This window comes from Hirundo rustica, chromosome 7, assembly GCF_015227805.2.
Source record: "Hirundo rustica isolate bHirRus1 chromosome 7, bHirRus1.pri.v3, whole genome shotgun sequence".
Taxonomy (NCBI): domain Eukaryota; kingdom Metazoa; phylum Chordata; class Aves; order Passeriformes; family Hirundinidae; genus Hirundo; species Hirundo rustica.
Genome location: NC_053456.1, coordinates 13,479,338 through 13,503,387, shown reverse-complemented (window position 1 = coordinate 13,503,387; position 24,050 = coordinate 13,479,338). Strand labels below are relative to the sequence as shown.

General features: G+C 37.7%; 1 long non-coding RNA gene across 1 annotated transcript in view; it reads left to right on the top strand.

Moving 5' to 3' along the window:
- The first annotated feature begins 516 nt into the window (after positions 1-516).
- The window catches only part of LOC120754840 (uncharacterized), a 38,500-nt gene continuing 14,966 nt past the window's right edge, over positions 517-24,050 (top strand). Inside the window, exon 1 of the long non-coding RNA XR_005701592.2 lies at positions 517-670. This is a non-coding gene — a long non-coding RNA (uncharacterized LOC120754840). The remainder of the gene's footprint in view (positions 671-24,050) is intronic.

The window sequence follows — 24,050 nt, the reverse complement described above, 5'->3', positions numbered from 1 at the left end:
AAAACTACAAGTGGAAGACACAAATTGTGGAAAAAAATGCATTAATTATTTTTTCAGTGTTTCATTTCGACAAAATGAAACCAAGTATATGTACAGAATTGTATAGAGTTTTTTAATATAAAAGTGTTGAAAACAGCATGATGTTACAAAATGTTACATTTTCTACTTTCATCTGAAAGGAGGAAAAAATGAAAAGTGGTGGAAAATGTTGTTTCCTACTACCTTTATAGAAATGTGGTTCTCTAATCAAGCTGTTCAGATTCCCAGAACCATGGCAAATAGCAGTTAATTTCAACTCTGTTTAAAATAGGCTCCATATGATCTTTTTTGATCCTAAGAAACTTTTACAAACCTTGACCAAAATCACGACAGACCTGGTAAGTGTTTTTTCTCTTTTAGATTGGAGATGATAATTGACAACTAGAGGGGGAAGACCGGTTGTTATTAGAAAACAAGAATCAGCAGGAAGTTAAGAAAATCAGTAATTGCTTTTTTGTCCCAGAGAAAGTGCCTCCACCTGGTGTAGAAGCATACAAAGCACCATGGGAGAACAACTGTTTTGGAAGATTAGTAGAGACAGAATCCTTTGCACTTTTGGAACACTGGGTGTGCTACAATGCAGGATGTTTTTGGATCCTGACTATGGCTGAGGAATTCTTGGGGTGACAAGGTGAGTATTAATGAGTAGTCAGGGACTTTGGTGCATCAGGAAAAATCTATGGTCTGGCCTCGTGGGACAGACCAGCTGCCTTGGTGACCTGACCAGATGTGGCAGTCTGTGTGGTGGTGAATTCAGCTAGCCTGGTGAGAGGGTTGGGAGCCAGAACAAAGTATGACTTGCATGAGGGGGGAAAAAGTTTTGGAATTTCAGTCTATTTTTTTTTTTTTTTTTAAACTGTTCTTTGTTTTGCTGGCACTACCATGCATACCTAATGGCAAGGATTATTTTTGCTTTAATTCCAGACCAAAATGAATTAACTGTTGTAGCTTCAGTGGGATAGTAGGATATGAGTGAAACTCTTCAGAACTAGATGTGTGGGGTGTGGGGTTTTGTTTGTTTGTTTGTTTGGTTGAGTTTTTTTGTGGTTTGTTTGTTTTGGGGTTTTTTTGGGTTTTTTTTTTCCCTTTTTTATTCCTTTTTTTAAATTATTATTATTATGTAGTAGGTAGAAAAAAAAATGAGATGAACATTTTTCTGCTTGCTTCTAACCAGCTGGATTATTTCTAGTTGACTGGCCACGTCTCCTGCACCTAGTGATATAAATGATGGGCTTAGTTAAAATGGTCTGTGCTTTTTGATTTATTTTCCTTTTTTATTAAGACAATCCAGCAGATGGCTTTATTTTTCTTAACTGCAACAGAAAGAGCATGAGTGAACATGCCTGGACTCCTGGTCCCTGGAGAGAAATCACACATTTGTGCTGACATGCTCCTTGACCCTGTGTCAAAAGGATAATCCTGGAAAAACAGGGCAATGAGGTCTTTCATTTGTGTGTTTTCTGTCTCGTTGCGTTCTCTTTCACCAGGTTTGTGGTGGTGTATTTCTGGGTGCTTTTTCATACAGTCAGGTTGCATCCTCATGCATCTCAATCCTTTATATAAATGTGTGTATTAGCTGCCTCAGTGTACATATATATATATATTATACTAATATTTGAGAGTAATAGCTCCCTACTGCTTTTTATCAGCAACTATGCAAAGCTGAAAAAGGATACAGACCCTAAATTCTGCATCTCTTTCTGTAACAAGCCCTGTTGCAGAGGAGTTGAGTATCTGGCATGCTTGGTGTGGCCAGGTACTTCACAGTTTGGGTTTTGGAGGCTATGATCTAGTCAAAAATTTATCCTGTGTTCAAAATTTTCACAGGCGTGTGCTATATGGAGAATATTTCTCTTTTTGTCCTCCCTTTCTAGTTCCTTCAAAGTACTCCTTCCTAGTTGATTATTTCTCCCCAAACTTGTGTAAAACGAGAAACAAAAATAATATGGGTAAAGCAAGGGGAAGCTCCAAGCTCCTAAACAGTGTGTCAGACGGCAGTCGTAAACTGAAGAAAAATTGCTATAGTGTTGCAGTTTAGTGAAAAGTGTTTTTTGGCACAGAGTAGGAAAGCCAGAGCCTGATCTTCAGGCTTTTTTTCTTTTTTTGTTATTATTATTATTGATAGAAAGTCTTATTAAGAAAATGAAGTTTAAGTTCATGTGTGTGCATGCACATGCCAGTTCTGCCTGATAACTTTCAAACTTGCTGCCCAATTTCAACCAAATTTGATATTGGTAAAGATGTGATTTGACCATTTATGTGGGATTTTATAACTTTTTGGGGTTTGTGGTTGGGAGCATTGAGTTTTTTGAGAGGCGTTGTTTGTATGCTTTTGCGTTTAGATGTTTTATTTTGTGCTTTTCGTTTGTTTTTTTAATGGAATCAATCACTTAAAAAAACCGTGGAGAAGAAGAATAAATGAGTGCTTACCAGGAGAGAATAGCTAGAGGGGTAAACTCATCTGTGGGTTTACACACCAAAGAATCCCTGCTTTTCAAGTTCAGACTGTTCTTTGTCTCAGGAGCGTTCAAATGCTGGGATAATGGAGCCACCTTGTCTCCCTTTTGGGCTATTGTAGAACAGAACTGTGAAAATGGCTGCTTCCCCAGTTAATTGGCAATTTAAGAGCAAATTGTCCAAATTCTACAGCATGATGGTTAATTAAGGTTAAAGCAAATATAAATATATTTTAAAACCCCCTAACCCTTAATAAGTTTCTTACCAAATAATGAAACATAAAGTTGCAAATGAAAAATGAACTATAGTGTTCGGAGATAATTCTTAAGAAACCACCAAAACGATGTTTTTATCTTCAGATAAAAGTGTTGCTATATGAAAAGAATTGCCTGTTCCCAATGGAGGTAGTGGTGCCAGGTTTTGAGGTCAGTTTAACAAAAGTAAAACCACTTCTGATTTGTTTGTACTCTTCACCCCATCATAGGTAATTTTTTTGCTTTTGGAAGCCAGTAAGGAAAAAATCAGTCTTGTGCCTCAGCAATCTCCTAGACTTGACTCAATTTCTTAGTCAGAGCTCTTTCTCCACTCATGCCTTGCCATGAAAGAGCTCGAGGTTTCTTGAAACGCTATTTAAGGATTGGCAAGCAGTGAGGTTTGGGAGCCAGGAATGGTTGAGGAGAGCAGGCTTCGTGCATGGAAGTTACAGGGCTGATCTCTGTGGAAGGAACGCACAGAGATGATCTGTCTCCATTGATTCCAGAGTGTATCTAGAGAGATTAAGAGGTTAACCTGCCTGGTCAGTGCAATTGCTTATAGCTGAGATGTGTGTGCACTGCCCTCGGTATATTAAGTGTGACAGCTGATTACAATGTAAGGACCTGTGGCTTTACACAGCTCATTCTGCAGAGAGCAGGCTCTGAAAAGGCGCTAAACAGGACTTTGCTGCCTTACACTGCCCTGTTTAGGTCCACACTTGGGCACGTTGGAGTGTCCTTGCTGGCATGGATTACTGAGGAGGAGTCGGCAAGCTCTGGGGCTGAGAATAGAAGCTTTTTCTGCTTGCTCTCTCTGTTGGCGCGCTGCCTGCTTTTGCAACCAGCAAGGCAGGGACATCCTCCCCAGCAGCTCAGATCTAAATCCCAGATATGGAGATTGATTTCCAGCACAGCCTGTGCTGCGTATAAATCCTGGATCAAACAGGCTAATCACTGTTAATCACTGCTAATCAGCATGATGGTGCCTGTAGACTTTTGCAGCCCAGTTTACTGCCTAGGGGGGACAAACTGCCAGTAGATGCTAAATCATTAACATTTCTGTTGAATTTAAGTAGCTGGTGGTGTTGAATTTAAGTGACTGGTGCTACTGTCATAGTGAATGTCGTAATGAAATATTCCAGAGCTATGGCATCACTGTGCATTTTTCTCAGCACGGCTGTGAGTCAAGCTGAGAAGTGTTCATCTGCCTCAGCACATGAGCAAACTTAGTGGAAGAACTTCTTCCAAATAAACTATGGAGTGCTGTACTGCTGATTACTTTTGAGGTTTTTTTCATAACTATCATAGGTTATGTTATAGCACTCTGCTACCTGCAGTTTAGCGTTTACACTCCGCTCTTTGGCTGACAGGAAAACTCACACTGGATCTCAGACTCAGCTATCTGTCCCTGTTTACTGTATGGTTTATTCTTGGATAGCTATGGAATCAGGTAAACTTAGGCTACTGTGATTTTCATGTTTTTATTCATACTACACAGGTTTGATTGTCTTTTTTTTTTTTTTTTTTTTTTTTTTTTTTTTTTCTCCTTTTTCTTTCTTTTAATTTGCAAATTGTGTTTCAAAATAGCAAGGAAATGTGGCAGGTTGTATAGTTGGAGAGAATTATGGCCCCTCTCTGGTAGTTAATGTACCCTGAGCTTTTGGCTTAGGTGCCTCATAATGCCACATGAGGCATGTGGAAACTGCTCAGAAACACATTTGTTAGCTGTCATGTCAGTGCTTAATTATATCTTACTTCTGTTTCAGCGCATCATGCATAAGTCTGCTAAATGTTCTGTGTGAATCCAGACCTGATTTATAGGCACAAAAGTACCTTAGAGAATACCAGTGGAATAAAAGAGCTCCCTTTAATGTGCTTTGCTATCTGCAGAGCTCAAATTTAGTGTAACTCTGTTAATCTTTGAATCGGTAAACAATATTGCATACAGTGTGGAGCTTTAATTTAAGCAGATTGCTTACTTATGGTCTTGTTCTCAGGTGTGCCGTGAAAATTAAATTTTCTTTCTTTGCTAGATTGTAGGAAGAGTTGAAAATACGGTGTGTGTGTTTCTAGATTCTCCGCTGCTACAATTGAGGGCAGTTTCAAAGCCCTGACAATACCACTGATTTATACCATCTAGTGTTCAGAATTTGCTGCTACTGGTGATGGGAAACAAAACACTATTTTGAGGCTGCAGCTTTCTCCCTGTAAGTCCCTGAACTAAGGGAATAGGGAGGGCAGAAGGGAGGGGATTGTGCTTAGGTAAAGAAGTGAGGTCTTGCAGCTGTGTGCTGGGGTGTTGCTGCATTCTTCTCAAAAAATTATTTTAGTTCTCAGTTGGTGGCAGCAACTTCAAGATGCCATAAGTGCTTTTGCTCTGAAATGAGATTTACTGAGTGCATGAGCCTGGAGCCTGAGAGCTTTTGGAAGCTGCTGAATGGTTGCTCTCTGCATGAGTGGACTAAGGGCAAAGTAGTATCACAACATTTTGAGAGGGATGTTCTCATGTGTCCTGTGATGCCAAATAAAGAAGTTTTTTTCTATTTACCAGTGAGGATAATGCAATATCTCAATGCCTATCCAAACACTCCTAGGGGCACTGGATGAAGGCATGAGCCTTTTCTGCTTTGAAACTTGTGGGGAGCCTCATGAAGGGTTTCACAGGGAGTCTTGTTGCTTAGATTGTTAATACACAGGGGTTTCTTGCATTGATAGCTGAAGCCTGTGCCTCTTTGCATTCAGTCTTGTCTGATCTAATACATGTGAAAAAAGTAGGCCTGGAGTTTACCAAATACCTGGGAGCCCTAAAAGATACTTCTCAAGGGGCTGGGTGGTAGAACTGAAACGGCCCACCTCAAATTTCTTGGTAAAGGAAGACTATATACTTGATAGATTTTGGGACCAGTGACAATTGTGGAAGTGGGTTAGTGATTTTGGTTGAAATTTTATCAATTTCCTTGTTAGTGTTCTGATAAGAAACTTTTTTGGTTTGTGGATTCCTGCACAGCTTTCTGGTAACTAATTTCTCCATCAAATTCAAAGCATTTGAGAAGGTAAGGAAGACATCCAGAATGGGGATTGTCTTTCCTGAGAAACGGGTCAGCCATGAAAGCCTGTTGGGGTTCCTGTGGAAGGGATCAGGAGTCGGTGGCTCCTCTTGGAGTGGCATCCAGGTGAGCAAGGATATGGGGTGAGGCTCTGTCTGGAAGCAGGCTGTGGGAATACACACCCTCAAAGAAAACAAGAAGATTTCTTTCACACTATGAAAGTGAAGTTTAGACATGATACCAAGAAGTTACTTCCACAAATTAAACTTCATTTAAACCAATAGACTTTTGCAACAGCTCAACTGACCTGGAATTTTATTCCACAGAGCTCATGGCTATCAATGGTTGCAATGGAAGCAAGGGGAAATAGCAGCAAAAGTCAGAAATGGGCTCTTAAATATCAGCTTTGAATTGGAGAAAACTGTGGAGAAGCCAGATATTGCAGTTTCTTAGAACAAAGTTTGAAAACTTTAGATTATGATTGCACAGGCTGTTTTTGGAAGAGAGATGAAATGTGTTTAAAATGTTTTTATACACCTAACATATAAGGTTATGAAGCTTTTTTCCTTTTTTTTTTTCCTTTCATCATGGTTGCTTACCACAGGCATTTCCCTTTTTATACTTCATACTATAAACCCTGGTGCAGCTGCATTGTTGTTCACCTAGGCAAAAGATAAACCAGGGAGGATTTGCATAGCTACAGTTGCTTATCTCTTTGCTGTTTTCTCACCATGCCCAGCAGGCATAGCAGGAATTCATCATTTATGGTGACTTTATACAATCCGTGAAACCCAGAAATTTCACTAGGAGAGGAAGTAGCTGAAATCAGTCTGTATTGTTTGCAAGGCAGTTCCTCAATGATAATACCTGCAAGACTATTTAATGAGGATGCCTAGGTTTGGTTATATAAATACACACATGTAAAAACCCAGATGATGCCCTTTATCTTGTTAGATCATCACATTTGATTTCAGTCTGTGCAGTAAGGAGTGAAACACCATTTAATTATTGAGGAACAGACTGTTTCTGCAAATTAGGTCCTTTTAAAATTTAGAGCGGTTTAGGGCTTACACAAGGGTCTTGGAGTCATAATCTTCATGGCTTTCAAAGCTGCTAGGAGTTGACACAGGAAGAAGGAATCCAAAATTATTGCTGCAGTATGCCATCCAATGAAGTCAGCTGTGCCTAAGGCAGACACAGCTGCTAAAACCCTTGTGCTTGAATTCTGCATAGGCACCTAGAGATTCCAGCTATTTTAGTGCAGACTCAGTTTGAAAAGCAAGGATTTGTTCCCATAGACTCAGCTTCACAAAAGTCTTGATCTGTGTGTGCTGCATTCCCTACTTATAGCAGAGTTTCGATGAACTACCATCAACACATAGAACAGGGTAAATAAATTCAGGTTAAAAAGTGTATCCTGGGGTCTGAACATCTTGAAATTAAGACCTTTGATTCATATGTCTCAGATGAGTTCTACGAAATATTCAGCAGGGTTTTGCTTAGGTAGAATAACACCTCTTCAGGCAGTAGAGTTATTTTGGTGGCAAAATGGTTTAATGGATGCAAAAGACTAACAATGAGAGTAAACAATGCCAGTGTTATTAGAGAATGCCAGGACTTGAGTTCATGATTAAAATAAATCATAACTTAAAAATATTATTTTAAGATCAGCATGGAAAATGGGGATTAGGTTAATCTTTAAGATTGCATTCAGTTTTGTGATTTTTAGGTACCTGAGCTCCTGGAACTAAGGTAAAATTTGAATCTTACCAAAAAATCAGTGATCCACCACTGTGCTTTTTGTTTACCTTTAACAGATAGTATCTTTTTGTTTAAAGTTCAAGTCCGAAAGACAACAACAAGTGTTTTTCTTAAAAGAAATAATAAGTCCTGGGCTATTAAATATAACTGCCAGACATCTAAATGAGAATTTTTTTCTGTTGGATATCTTAAATTTAGACGTCAGGGTGTGTGTGTGAAAGAGGAAACTTTTGCTGCATTCAGTATATTGAGTGAAGGAAGATAATAAGAATGCAGTTGTTCAGGAAGCCTTTGGTCCTAAAATCTGCAACCTCTGTCAAACTCTGATCACCTCTGACAGACTGACCAATTTAGACCATTTCTGTCCCTAAAGAAAAGTTTATGGGAGCTTTGTGTTTCTAATTCACGTTATGTATTTTTGGTGATTGAGGAGAGTTGATGATGATCTTTCAGCAGCAATAGTTTCTGCTTCTTGAAGGACACTACTAAGAGATATTTTCTGCATCATTTTCACATAGCCTCTATGAGCATTCACCATTAGATACATAAATCTGAAATAAAGCTCTCTTGAGGAACATGCAGTGAATTCAGCCCATCTAATGAAAGGGAACAAGATATTCTCCAGATGGGATACTCTAAGGTTGGATTCTCCTCTGGAAGAGAGAGAGAAATTGACCTTTAGGGCATGGTTAGCCCTCGCTGTCTAGTGAAAGAAAAGAAATAAAAGTTGCCTACATAAATACGTTTTTTCTCTTCTTCCTCACAGGGACAGGTTGGGCTTTTCTGTTAGGTTTTTGTTGTTGGAATGTGGCAGATGAAAGAAAAATTGAATGGATAACCTTGGCAAGAAAACTTTGAATATTTAAAATAACTTCATGAGCTATTTACATCCTCTCTTGAATGAAGATATTAAGAAAATACAGGTATCACTGGTACTATGCACAGGAGTTTGTTGAACACTTACTGCATTTCAAGCATACAATTATTTATTGACTGTCCATTTTAGTTGGATTTTTTTAATTGCAAAAAGTTTTTGAGAGATATTTTTAGATTTAAGAAGCTTTCTAAGATAATCCCTTATCTACTTGGGAGACAGAAAGAGCCAAACCCATCAGCTCAGCATTGTCTCTGAGTTTTAATGGGTGCTTTATGATGTTAGAGTGTAATGAAGTTTTCCAGGGAAGGGTTGGATTAATCCTGTCCTGTAGGACAGCTCTGCAAAAATAAATCTATCCATGTGAGCAAATTTTAAATAAATGGGTACATTTGCCAGTCTCTGAACACAGGATTAATTTTTATGCCTGGTTGATTCATGTGGGATCTAAAAAACCATGAGCCTAAAGTGTTGGAAATGTATAGGAAAATTGTCATTTGGCCATAATTCACCTTGACATGAGTGATGGAGAATTCATATGGGTAAGTGAAGCCTTTGAGGGCATGGGCCATAGTTATTAAATCAAGCTTTTCTATGAATACAAGATTTCTTGAGGTTGCACTTGCAACACGCAACCTTTGTATTCAGGCAGACTGGGGAAGAAGTTAATAACTTATTTGTGAACATTTGTTTGCATGTGACATGGTTTCATTTAGTCAGACTTATTTATGGCTTCTCACTTGCCCTGCATAGGGTATGCAGGTAAACTGAATTGTGTTTGCTAATATTCAGACAGGGTTTTCTCTTGTTGCTTTCCAGAGTGTCTCCTAAACACAGATGTACAGCTGTGCTAATATCAGAATAGAAAATTTGTCACTGGTGTCCTTTCTTGATTAAGTTGCTGCTCACCCTCAGTAATAAAAGAATCTAAGCAGAAATTGTGACCTGCTGCATCTTTGATAGACAGAAAATCATTGCAGTGTACCTGCCTACAAAAACAAAGGGTGATTATTATTCATGTAGAGAAAAGTTGTGAATAAAGGAGATGTTTACAGAGATCAGAATGAGTTTGCAAAAGATTGCATGGGAGACTTGTTCCTTTTCTGAGTGCAGAATCTTGATTGTGCAGGAGCTTACTCGGTGACCCAATCATCTATTTAATTATATCTTGGATAAATTTGTTTTACAGTCTCATGCCCAAAATATTTAATTGGTTTAAGTTACAGAAATAGGATCAGTTAGCTGCAGCTCAGTTTTCTAGCTGTTAGCATTTTTACAGTGCCATTTATTGGCATAGAAATGTTGTCCTATATATGCTGCACACTTCTACAAATTATTTAAATTCTTGCTGTCTTTTTGACATATTTGTGACTATTTCAATGTACAATGTCTCTCCATTTCTTCAATTCTTAATCATATACAAAGAACGAGGCTTTCATATTTCTCTCAATATACTGTAAAAAAAAATTGTCCTTCCAGTATGTTTTTGGTTTTTTCTGATAATATGTAAGTGGTGATGAAAGGTAATCAAGTCTATTACTTGCAAAAAATCACACAAAGCTTATGCCTTTAAAAGTTAGGCATCTGACCAAAATAAGTGCATAACTTTGCCTATAGTCTTTGAAGATGAATTTGTCCCTGTGTGAGATAAATTGTGTGTCTGCTACTAGCCTCTAACAGATTCTTATTTTAAGTAAACACTTAAATTTTAGACTTTTTAATAAGTTCTCATAAGCAAATTCTTAATTAAGTTTGTCCCCCCCAATCATCTAATCCAAACTGTGTGGTCAATTGATTCCTACAATCTGTGTTGTATTAATTTTCTTGCTTGATTACAACTGCTCCTTTTTCCTTGGGGTGAAACTCTGGCTACCAGCTGGAGTGTTAGAAGAGACTTGAGTCAGCTCTCTCTGACTGACACAAATAGTCTTCCGATGTCCTTCGGCACTCCAGTGACTATATTGATTTAACTCAGCTGCAAGTCTGGCTCAGTGGCTGTAACCAAACTATTGATAAAATCCAGAAGTTCAACTAATGCAAAGAAATTGACTTTTTAATATACATTTCTATTTGAAGGGTGGTCCTTAGTCGTTCTTTGACTCTGAGTTGTAATCATATTCCTGTTGTTCAGATGATGTACTATGCCTGGGGTTGCAATACGTCATGAAAACCACATTGTGTTGGATAAAAATGCAATCTGCAGTTGAATAGGACTTTTTTTCACTGTTGTCTATCAAAATTTCTATTACTAGCTCAGTCATTCATTAGCAAAAATACAAAGCACTTGTTCTGAATTCTGTACAGGACCATCAATTATTCTAGTCTTGTAAAGAAGTACCGGCATTCATTTTGAACTGGACAGCGGATATTTTTTTCCCTTCTTTTCACAAAGCTATTTTTATTCTTTTTAAGTGGAAGCAAACATCCTAGCTCATCTTCCAGGACATGTCCCTGACACAAGACATGGAATGATTCATTTACAAAGAAGCAAAGCTGTACTTGAATCCAGAACTTCAAAATTTTCTTTCTTAAACTCGGCTCCTGAATTAACACTTCTTGAGAGAAATGTTAAGACTTTTTTATTGTCTCCAAAGAGCAAGAAATCTTGGACAGAGGTGTTTTTCTGTCTGTCAGAGAACTGCAACTTCAGTTTTCTTGTCAGTTCCTATCTGTGGCTATTTTTGGCAGACCAGAATGCTTTAGGATGTTAAAGATTTTTTTTTTTTTTTTTTCTGTATGGTTGGACCTTATTTCTAGACAGGTCAATTGTCTTTGTAAACTAGGTTATAAATTGCTCTTATCACTGTAGTAGATTAACTAAATCATCATCATTTGAGGGAAACATGATCAAGACCTTCGTCAACAATGGCTGATTAACGCCCAAATTATTAAATAGGTGGAAGTGTTGCTCCTTGAAATCATGACGGGAGAACAAAGCACCCAGTCTTAGTGAAGAATGATAGAAAAGAAAGAAAATATACCAGATAGCAGAAAATGAAAGTGCATAACATGCTAAGTTTTTCTAGATATTTTTCTGTACCAGGTTAATGTTTTATGGTTAGAAATTAATGATAATAACTTCTTTAAAGTTAGAGGGACTGAGTAGAAAAGCACACATTATTTTGAAATTGAAATCTTTGCCTATCTAAGAGCAAAAATTAGTATTTTAAGAACTGTATCACAGGTCTCTCTCTTTTTTTAAAAAAAATATTTTCTGTATGTAAATTGGAGCTTTAATGAAGGAGATTAAGTTGGGGGTGGGAGGGAAGTAAGAAGAGAACTTTTCTGTTAAAATTCACAGGTTTTCAGTGCAAAATCATAGTCTTAATAAATAACATTCTGCTGGAAGAAGTTTTCTAAACATCAGTTTTAAAAACTAGGGAAAAGTGGATAGGAATAGCCCATGCATAGCCCATTCATAGGCAAGTAGATTGAGAGGAAAAAATAGGTTAATGTGAAAATGTTTTCTAGGATTTAATCTTGTTGCTATTAAAAATGAGAATGCACCATTATGAATAGAATGGCTCACCACATTAATATTGTATTCCAGGCTTAGCTAGAAGCCTTTTAATGATGCATTAATAAGAATGTATGGGGATTCCAAATAAGCTACACAATTCTCTGTTTCACATGCTTGACCCTAATGTCACACAACACGACAGGAACACCACCAAATTTGTATGTTTACCAGCTGTTAGCAGCACCATCACTTGTATTTGTCTCTGTGCGCAGCTTGGTGAGTCTCTCTGCTTGTTTATGATCCCTGCTTGGCATTGCTGTCACATAATTCTTCCATCAATAATAATCACAGACAGGTTTACTTTAGGAATATGGGGAAGGAATATGCTTTACTTCAACCTAAGGGAAGCTTCATAAATAAGCACCTGTGAGGGAAATAATGAGCCTGCTGATAAACATATGTATTTTTTACTGAAGACTGTTAAGGCATTTACTCATGTGCTTTTGAAACCAACTGAATAAACACAGCTTCGTGGTAATTCTTATTTGACGGTGACTAGGATAACATACACCCTGCATACTCCTGTTTGTTTGTTTGTTTTCTCCTAAACACTTTCCTATAAATAATGAGCCAAAACTGAATTTAGTATGGCAAGTATAGATCATTTTGTTTATTGTGTAATATAATTTAGGATTTCTAGCCTAGCATCTTGCCCTCCCATTTTCTTGCTCTTACAATGCAGCTGGGGAAAAACAATCTATTTGGCTTCATTAATCCTTTTAATATCTGTTGTCTGAATTATTTGCTCTTTGTGGTTAGAATTAATATTTAACTTTCATTATGCAAAGTCCACTTAGCTGTATTAAATTCTGTTTGCTAGACTTCAGTGTCAAAGTGCTGCTGGGATGGCATTTAGAACCCAGTATCTCTTCTTATGGTAATGTTTAGGCAAAGTTGTGAATAGTATTTATTCAATTTCTTGAATTTCCTGAAGGAATTCTCATTCCTTCATCTACATAACTGATAGAGATGGAAAACAAGAAGTATCCTTTCTACCCTGTGTGTCTCCTTTGTAAACAATTACCTATTACAACTTGATTTCCAATATCTAGCCAATTTTCTACTCAACTTGCTGGTATTTTTGCTTAATTCTGTTACAATGGACTACAGGCACTTTTTTCTTTTCTCATATAAGCTTGTTTGCAGCAACTTGAAGAAACTAATTCTAAACCTTACTGTAGTTGTGAAGACCTGGATTGGGAAGTTATTTGTGTTCCCTCTTTTTGTATATTAATGATGGTTCTTAATGGGGCATTCTTAATTTTGACTGCAAACACATTGGGGAGGTGTCTCAATGTGATGTAACCTCTCCAGTTGCATGTTGAGTGGCCAAATTAAATGAGGACAGCACAGCTTAGGCAGGGATCTCATCTTGGTTACCAGAAACTCTTCAGGGTACTAAAAAACACAAAACACCATTTCCTGCATTGTGTGTGCATCAGTGAAAATAACCAACTTCCTTTTCACTTTGGAGAGAATATCAGATCAATGGTGTTTTCAGCTCTATGAGAATTTATATTCAGTTCTCCTAATTTCTCACAGACTAGTTGTCAACAGGTTTTATAGACGGGATTAATATAGCTGAGTAAAGACTCTTAAAATTTGCTTTCACTCTCTTCCCTGGAAATAAAACACAGACTCTGGATGAATGAAAAAAATTTTTAAACCACCCAAGCTTTGCTAAAATTCTTCAGTGTTGAGCCTTTTCTAGTGTTTATCAAACTAATTACTTGACCATCTTGTGTGTGTCCATAGTATGATCCTGGTCCTGTTCTTGTTTTGAAACTAAACAATATGAGAATTTTGAACAGGATATAACTCTGTTGGTTTTCATGAAGCACCATTTTAGTGTGGAAAAAATGCTTTCAACTTTTGAGAAAATCAAGGGAAATTGAAAAAACCCAAAACAACAAAACAAACAACAACAACAACAAAACCCATAGAAACCCAGGAAAATTATCCCTTTATTCATTTCACCATTTTTTTTATTTGGATCATTTTTCTCTCTTAGAAGTGTGTGATTTTTCAGAAAGATTGCTTTGGGATTTTTATTTTTACCAGGAAAAGTAGGGTTCCAAATACATCTGGAAATCACCAGATGGGATAGTAATATTAATTCTGACTCAGCATGGAAAAATATGAAACAAAAGTGAATACCATGGGAAAAAATATGTAAATAAATAATCAAGATCAGAAATCAGGAAAATTTGGAGAAAACTTCTTGGAACTTGAATCTAATGAGCAGCAACAGCTTCAGTGATGCAGTGTGAAATTTGGAAAACATGAAAGCAAAAGGATCAACAACTTTGTGAGTAGAAGTTTTGGGAAGCTGTCTGGGACCAGAAACTGAAGTTTTGTTGGACAATAACAGTAGAAAAAAAATTCCTTTTAGGTGACTGCAATGGGATCGTCAAAAGGATAGTGATCAATGAACACACTGGGGAGAAAACAGAGCATTGAGCAAAACTGAGCCCCTGTTCACAGACAGGAGCCCAGTGCAGGGGCTGCCCGCAGTTCTGAGACTGTCCCAAAATGCTTACTCCCCAGAGGAATCTCAAGCCTGTCTTTCAAATTAAAAGGAAGAGGAAACAGTTATAAAAAAGCCAAGCTTTGCAAAGTCAGCTCCAGCCTGCTGTCTTCAGTTTCTCCTTTGTCAGCAGAAGCTGTTGAGGCAGCCTGGCAGCCCGCCTGTGTTTGTTTTGCAGGTTATTAAATATCAAACCTGAGCCAAGCAGAGTAGAAGTTAGACAATACATTAGAAGTAATGGATGAACTTGTAAAGGATCAATTCCCACAAGTGTCACAAGACACATAGGGGGAACATGGTCAGTTAACCCTGAGGGATACTGACAGCTCTCCTGTGGCTGGTCAGGGTGTTATTGTTTCAGGTTTTCTAATATTGTCTTGGCAATGCTTTAATTAGTGGCTTACAGATAGGAATGCTCCTACCATTGGTAGGAAGCCACTTTTACAAGAATTGTGTTTTTCTTTACATACGAGAGACTAAGCTAACCTTGAGTTCTCTTCCTCAAGAAATATATCTTTATTTGTGTTTTACACTTTCTTGCCCAAATTGCCAGTCTTCGTCATGTCAATAGATCTTCAACTGGTGTAAATTGGGGCATCATACTAGTATTCTCACTATTTTTTTTTTTCTGGACCATGTGTATCCGTGCTGAACTCAGTCTTTAATGAGTGCTCTCTGGCTTGAAAGCACTCTGTTTGAGAAAGTGCCAGCTCTTCAGTAGGCTCCCCAGTATGAAGTTTTGATCTTTAATTCCATCTATAAGAATCTGAGGTACTCCTATTTGCACTATATGATAAACAAAGACTTTTAAATCAAGGTACTTCACAAAGTATGAACTGTCCTGCATCTATTTTGCAAACCACAATTTATTGGGTTTGCACAGCCATGTTTTGGTACTGGGGCAGCCACTGGGTTGGTTTCTGTGAGAAGCTGCTGGAAGCTCACTGCCTCTCCAGCAAAACCAATGCCAGGCAACTCAAAGAGGGATGTGCTGCTGGTCAAGGTTGATCCAATCAGAGATGGTGGTAAGGCCTCTGTGATAATGTATTGAAGAGGAAGAAGAAATTTTTTTTGCACATATGTAATTGCAGCCAGTGAAAAAACAGAGCCATTGCAAGAATAAGAATAAGAAAACACCCGAGGTTATGTAAGGAAAATCACATTCATATTCACTCACTCCAGCAGTGGAGCAATTAGTTTTTGTTTTACTCTTTTCTGGCTGGATGCATTTTTTTGGTGATTTCTCTTTTTGGTTTGTGGATTTCTTTGTTTTTTTTTTTTTCTAATGTAGAATCCGTAAATAACTTTAGTGACACAGACCGCATATTGCAAATATCCTTATCCTATGGAAAGCAGCTTTGTTTTAATTCTTGATTTATTTCAAAGGTATTGCAAGTAATTCTATTTCTTACTTTATAGAAACACAAAGCAAATGTATGACTGTGTTTATTCCCAGGACTCAACCAGGCAGGTGAAGTCAAGCTGGATTTGAGCTGTTTACTTCTGAGAGGCAAAAGCTGCATTTCTTACAAAAGTATGAGATAATATAAATTTCACAGTATGCTGTTGTGTGTTTTGGAAACTGATATTTTAATCAGAGTTTTAGAATTTCTTGGGAATCATTTGCTGTGTGTAAGAGAAAAAAGGTGGCTGCTTCCAGCACCCTCTTCTCCTCCACCTCCTTTGTGTAATGTATCTTCAGTGTAAATTGTTACTGTGGAACAAGAGAATAGCTTGAGTGGTACAGCTTGAAGATTTTCTCCTGATCCTTGTTCAAGCTGACAAACAAACAAGGAGAGCAGACTGAATAGGTTTTCCGAGATGATTTGCATAATGGATTTTTGAGCCTTGGCATGCTAGCCTGTAAACTGCGTGCTCCCTCCTTTTCTTCTCCAGTGTGGAAATGTAATCTGGACTCTTGTCATGCATTTGGGAGATAGACTCATACTTGTGATTCAAGGCAATCAGGATGCAAATCGTGTCCTATGGCCTAGTAATCTCAGCTCACCAATATGCGAACAATAATTCTGACAGAAATAATGATATTAAAACCAAAGTCCCACTCTCTGCTGTGCATGTGAAAAATCAAGGAGGCAATAGATTTATTCTTGTTCTCTGAGAGTAGAATTTGTCTGGGTTTCATTACTGTATTTCTGTTTAATTACAAGTTTCAGGCAGTGCTATAGAAACGTTTCTTGCACTCAAAATACAAACTGATTTGGAATTTGTCATGTTTTCTGATATGCTGGCATTTCCAGCAGGTATTTGTAACATGAAATTTTAACAAATCCCAGCATGTGAGGATTGCTCTTACATAATTAGGTCATGAGAGATACTCCAAGGCAGCTCAGTTGGATGACTAAAGCTTACTGAGGGAAGCTAGAAACTCTGTAGTTTTGACTTTCCTAATGCTGAAAACGTTGTTGAGCCAGGACTGTCAGTATTGTGACTTGGAAAAGGAAAGAATCAGATCAAGAATATTTCAAGTATTGGTCTTTTCCTACCAGTAGTGTTCCTGCTGCTCTTGCCTCACAGACTTGCCTTTGCCAGTGCCCCAGCACTGAGGGAAACATAGCATGCAATGGCCACCTAGTTCCCCTAGAAAAGCAAATTATGCTCACCTTAGGGACTACAAACAGTGAAGTTGTGTCTGGCTGCCTCAGTGGCAGTCAGGCGCCTTTGAAGAATGCATTCCTTAGGGTTAGTCTGTACCCACTTGCTACTCACCAGGAGCTGTCTGTGATAAGCAGAAAGCCTGGCTGTTACATCTATTTCTCTGATGCCTTTAGTACTTGAAAAGTCAGAAAGGTGACTTTCCAGAGAGCATTCAAACTCTTCCTGAGGGTCCCCTTATAGCCCTACATTAATTGCCTCCTTCAGCTCAAAGTGTCTTTCCTCCTTTTGCATGGCTGTGTGGCAGAATCTCCTCTTATGCTGCATTATTCAGTATCTCAAGTGTGGGCACTGTGACTTCAAATGCTTTGAAGCCTCCAAGCCAACTTGGATTATGTAAAGAAATGGGGGATTTCTCTGTGAATCTGAGCGACCAGGTTTTAAGATTTTTTTTTTGTTGTTTTGTTTTGGGTTTTTTTCCCCTTTAAATACTGGACTATGGATAGCAAATAATCTGCCTGGATAAAATGAGGATGTTCAGCTTAATTAACAGACAAAACCCTTCTTCCTGTCACTTTGGCTTCAGCCCCTCCTCCAGAGTTCCAGTGGGCCCATGTAAACAGCTCCTCTTTGGCCACACAGTTCTTGACTTAATCTGTGTGAATCACCACTTAACACTAGCACTAATTCAAATGTTATGTTATGTGGAGGTGGGAAACCACGCAACTCATTAGTGAGGGTGGTAACAGTGTTTGGGGGGGGTGGGTTTAGGGTTTACTTGATTAAACATTAAGCGCAGCACTGCAAACCAACAAAATCCTCCCTTCTGATGGAGTTCTTACCTACTGAATATCAGATTCTTTTGGTTATAGATTTCAGTTCAGATGTCAAGGGACTTTTTCAGATCTTTTGCATGGAAATACTTTGCTGATACTGTAGCTTTTTTCTTTTTTAATTTTCATTGATTTCTAATTTACAGATAAGCTAGCAATCCATGAGGAGAACCTTTGCTATGATATTTGTATACCTCATCAAATACGATGATCAGGACGGTGCTGAGAGAGAAGTTTAAGTCAACTCAGTTTAACTTCAAATTTAACAGCAAAATCTTCTCTTTCATTCTTACAGTGAAGACACTTCTGATGGTCTGGGTTTTTTTGATACCAAATCAGAAAGTGTACATTTCTATTATTGATCCCTGAAAGTTATTAGAGGTGTCCTGAGCTATGTATGCTTTTTATTGGTGTGCAAATAACTTGTTCCTCGCTTTTGATATGAAGAAATGCTAATCTACAGTGGGAGCGCTCAGACTTCAAAGCGTGCAAATTTGGTAGGATATAAATACTGTTAATATCCATAGTGTCAAAGATTAATTATATTAGTTTTCATTTGCTCTACAAACAGGAGAAACTTCTCATTTAAATTTAACCAAGTAAAATAATCTCTTTGACACTATGTGAACATGTCACTGAAAACACCCAAGTAGTGTAATTTATTGATAAAAACTTATGAATACTTTAACAGTACTTGTAGGAATTTTTGTGGGGATGTATATTCCAATGACCTAGTAATTCAAAGGATACAAAATTGAAACCTCAGTATTCCAGATGGGTTCAGGAGGGATACAGCTGAGAAAGAATTTTTAGACACATGTCCTAAATAACATGTTTATCTCTATGACCTGAAATAGCTTGAAAAGCCAGTGACTATTAATGCTGGTCAGAAACACCCCAGATCTCTAGTTTATTACTTTATCTTTGTCTGGAAGAAAATGGGAGGCATTTGATGTTTTCTTTTGTATTATCTGATTTCCACAGGGAAACTACTGATTAAAAGAAATAATGGGAAAAAAAAGTCCCAGAAATTTCCATCGAATTTCTGGTCTTGCCTGGCTGTTCATTGGTGTAGAAACTAAGTGTTAGAGACATGATTCTGGGGATATTTCTGGGGTACCTTGCCTACTTGTCTACAGATCTTGATGGAAAAAAATGATGTTTTTTCTTTTGTTTGATGGCTTTCAAGGGCTTGCTGCTTTGAAGTTAGAGGCATAGCACTTTTTTTCCCCCTCTTCCAGTTTTCAGGTTCAAAAGCACTTCCACAATGCATATAGATGCAGGTTTCATGCGGTTTGATTTCTGCAGTGGTGAAAAAGGCACAGGAGAAATCTGTGAATTTTCTTGCTTTGTATCTTCACTGTGAATAATTTGGTGGTCTTGTTGAACACTTGAAATGTTGGTAAATCACTAAATTTTATATATTATAAAACAAACAAAAAGAAGAAGAAGAATCCTATGATTTAACTCTTTGCTAATTATCTTGGGAAATACCTGCATTTCATACTTATGCCAAACTACTGAGACCATCCCCTTAAATGTGACTTTGGTCTGTTTGTGGGCTGAAAGTACCAAAGACACACAGTAATCCCCCTGCTTAGAAATGAGTGATAGCAATGCCAAGATACAAAAATAAAAATGTATTTAATTTAGCATGGCTGTCAATTTTTAAAATATATTGTATGCCAGGATTATGTGAATGTACTTGAAGCTTGTTGGAGTATACAGTGTAGCTCCTACTTCACTAGAGGTGATTTCAGTTGTAATTAAAGATGTATTACTGTATTTAAATATGAAAATCAACAACCATCAGTCAACAGATCTGGTAAAATATCTATCAGAGGTCGTTATCCAAAATTATCTATGAACTGTGTTTTATCCTTTAACATGTTTTGAGTATGGATTTTTCATAGCTAAGAAGATATAAAAAGTAATATTGCTCTAAGAGGTACTCCTGAAACCATTCAACGCATCTCAAACCTGTCAGGATTGTATGTTTCAGCAATCTAAAAACGTATCATTCTCATCAGTCTGTTTGATGAAATGAAATCTGCAAGTTGGTTGCTGGATATAAATTACCTGGGAGTCTGAAGATTAAAAGTAGGCCCTGAACAACTGGAATGAGGGGGAAGGAAAAAAAAATAAAAATTGAGCCACATTACCCCAGCTCACTGGATTTTTATATGGAAACCTATTCCCAGGCAATTGATTTTACATTATTCATTATTTGTTTGAGATTTGAATGGCAGCTAGAATATTATAAAAAGTAATGAAACCCTCCAAAGGCAGTGGAAGTACAAATTCAATCCCAGTTACAGGTATATGGCTCAAAGAATGCTCCTATCATTGAAAATGAGCTCCATTTATTTTCCATACACTGAGTAAAAACAACTTCATTTGAAAACTCAGTGTTTTGTTCATTAGCACTTTGTCTTACCTGTCTTCTTTTAAGCTCCCAAATCCTCTCACTGTCCTGATTATTTGCCTGATAGGGTGTGATTTCAGCTGAAATTTAGGAGATCAGGAATAGCCAACCAGGTAATTTATTCTTGAAGAGCTACAGGGATTGCTTGGGAGGGAACTCAATTAAATCATATCCATGCAGGTAGAAACATCTTAAGCTGGGGTAAGGGGAGTTTGGACTATGCTGGAATGCTCCATTTTGCCGTGCAGATAGGGAAAGGCACATCACTTCCCAAAGTTCTGATACTAAACCGAGGCTGTGGTCTGTGTGAGCAGTGCCACGAGCTATTGCCAGACCATTTCTGCAGAAACAACTGTGATGTTGTAAGAGTATTCCTTCCTCCCTCTTCTCCCATCAGTGCCTTAGCACTGTTCTGCTCTCAGCTATTACCTAGGCAGCAAAGCTGAGGAAAGAGAAGCACAAAGGTTTAAGCTTCTTGAAGGATCAATGCCAGGTAGTTTTGTATTGCATCAATAAAACCTTATTTCTTTTTAAATTGTATGTTTGTTCTTGGAAATTACAGAAGCACGTTCACTGATACTTTCTCAATATGTTTTGCCTGAGGTAGAGACAAACGTTGGGAAAATAAAGCCCAGGTTTACATGTAGCAAAGTTAGAAGCAATCAAAATGTCCTGTGATCTATCAGGCAGAGCCTGGTATTGGATGTTGCTGTCACCTGTGAGAACAGGCAAAGTGTTAAACACCCAAAATGACCAGAAGTCTAAAAATGGCATGGGACTTGCTCCTCTCTGCTCACAAAAGCAGAAACTTTCAAATAACAACTGATCATTGCATTCAATGTATATTTTTTTGTTTTATCATGTTGAATCCTTCAGAGAAAGCTTTCAAATGTTTTTAACAGATAATGACTTTTAAAGTGGTGGTGGAAGAGGCTGGCACTGATTTTAAAATTTTATTGAAACGTATTAGTTTTGAGGAATTTTAACCACATGGAAACAAGGCATTTAGAAAGTTAAGTAATTCGGAAGTCTGTCAGTCACAAGTAGCTTGGTGGGAGTAATTGTCCCCTGTTCTGCAACACAGACCTTGTGTGGCAGGAGCTGACAACCCTGAACAGGCAAAGTGTCACCAAAAGACATCCTGGTCACTTACTCCTCTCACACTTCCTGTGCTGAGTCTGTTGTCTGCTGATGATGTGATTACTTGCTAAGCTAGACTGAGGGATTGATTCAGCTGAAAACTTAAAGAAAAAAGAAAGTAAAAAAGTTCTTCCTTGACTCTTTGAATAATTTCAGTCAGAAGAAAGTATTGCTGTCTCTAAAACAAACAAACAAAAAAACCAGACAAACAACAAAAAAAAACACTTAAGAGGAAAGCCTTTCCCAGCTCTAACTGTAGTGATGGATTGGTTTTTCTACAGGTTTCTCTCTAGGGCTTTTACAGCATTAATTTTCATAGGCAGAAAGGCTGCATTAGGACTTAAAATTACTCAGACCAAAGGGCTTTTTTGTGTTGTATTTTTTTTTTTTTTTTACTTCCCTTTTCAAAGACATTACTTTGTTCATGATGAATCCGTGGAAACTCAGTCTAGATTTGTTTGTTACCCAGAGGTGTGGCTTAACCCTGCACTACACACTGGGTGATATAAATGATGTTTATATGATTCCAAATGAAGTAGAAATTGATGTCAAGTCTTGTGGACAAGTTTTGTCACATAATGAGGGAACTAGAATAACCAATGCATCCAGAGATAATATGGGAATGATAGGTGTTTCAGATTTGAATATTATTCATGCTCATATCCAAGGCTTACGAGACATCCTGTTTAATCCGTACTGAAGTTTTGTGTCTCTTAGGTTTAATTAACCCTGATGTAACTCTGATGACTTCATTAAAGATGGACGAGAACAGTGTCTGGATCATTCACAGGAGCAGAAATATGGTATTTTAAAAATATTTAAAAACCCCCCCAAATCTGTGGCAAGAATCTTCAAGAGAATTAACTTTGACTGGATGACCCAAAAGTACTGAACAATTTCTGTATTTATATCCATGTTAGTGGGTTATATTTCAACAAAGACTTGTTGGATTTGTTACAAACTCATATTTGTCTCGACCAAAGAACTAAAATGGCGTCTTCAAGAGTAAATCCCAAAACTATCAGATGGGTTAATTAAGTAGGATCATTTTTGACTTTTGTTCAAAGGGACCGTTCATTCCTGTAGATGATTATTTAGGTCAGCTCTCAAAGGTACCCTTGAAAAAGGCATTGCTCGTACACACCATGTGTTCTTTTACCCCCTCCTTGTCTCCCAAGGGTGTTTCTCTGTCAGTTTCCTGACAGAGTTGCAGAGCTCCTGGACTTTCTCTGTCCTTAGATGGGTTATTGAGAAGAGTGACTGTAGGGGGCTGGAAAAGTAAGTGAAAGCAGGGACAGACGCATGACAGGAGATGTGAATAAGCCTCTTCTAGTGAGATTCAGACAACTCCCCACAGTCAGTTTTGCTCTCAGAGTACAAAACCAAGTATGAGAGGGAAATATCCACCAGATAATAACCTTTTACTCAGAGAGTCATCCTAGGCAAATTTTAGTCAAGTGCTGGCTAAACTAATCCAGCTTGACACCAATAATAAATTGTGCAAATTCCTGTGACCTTCATCATTCTTATTTTGTATTAAATGTCATCTTGTTAGATCATGCATGAATGAATGGCACAATATGATAGATAGCATGAATTATTGTTCACTAATAGATTTTGTTAAAGCGTCTCTCTGGGCTGGTCCATGAGAAATATGCTCAAAATTATTTCTTAGCAGCCCATGGAAATCAGAGTAGAGGACTTCATAGGAGTTGAAAAAATGGCTTCTGGTTAGTTTTGATGTGGATTTTTTTTGTTGTTTGGTTTGGGTTTGGTTTTAGGGCCTTTTAGGGTGGTTTTTCTGGTTGTTGTTGTGTGGGGGGTTTTTTGTTTTTGTTTGTTTGTTTGTTTGTTTTGTGTGTGTGTGTTTTTTACCATCTTGTTTTTTTTTCCCCTCTGTTTAAGTCAGCTTTTTTCTGTGTTACTACTACTACATGCTTGTGGACACTTGAAGTGATGGACATAAATGCACAAGCTTGACTTGGATCTGATTCTGTAGGTCATGGTCATCAGAAACTTGGAGAAAGCAAGACAGATATACATCTGACAGAAATACGTGTATTTCTGAAATACACAAGGAACATCACAGACTAAGCAGGGTGGTGATTAAACTGAAAGCAGGTGAAAACAGATTTCTGTTTACAACTGCTTAAGGCCACCACTTCCCACCTGGGCTGTTTTCTTGCTTCCTGCAAAGCCCTGCCCCATGGGTGCTGTAGCCATGGAATTAATGGGAGTAAAATGGGATTTTTGCTTTCCCCTGGCATGCCAAGCTGCCCATCAGCAACCCTTAAAATACCATTAAAACAAATGCACTAGAAATGTGTTTGCCTCTGAAATGACAATCCAGGCTATTGAACGACAAAAGTATTTCCTTAATAGTTTAGAGTAATTAGGATGATACCCAGGCTGATCTGATAATTTTGTCTCCAAAATGTTTTTGACCCTAGACATTTCAATCTATCTCTTGGCACATAATCAAATTTTTAAGTTTACTTTTCATTAGACACTATTGATAAATATTTCTAATATATTTCCAGAGGTTGTCAAATAATAAAAA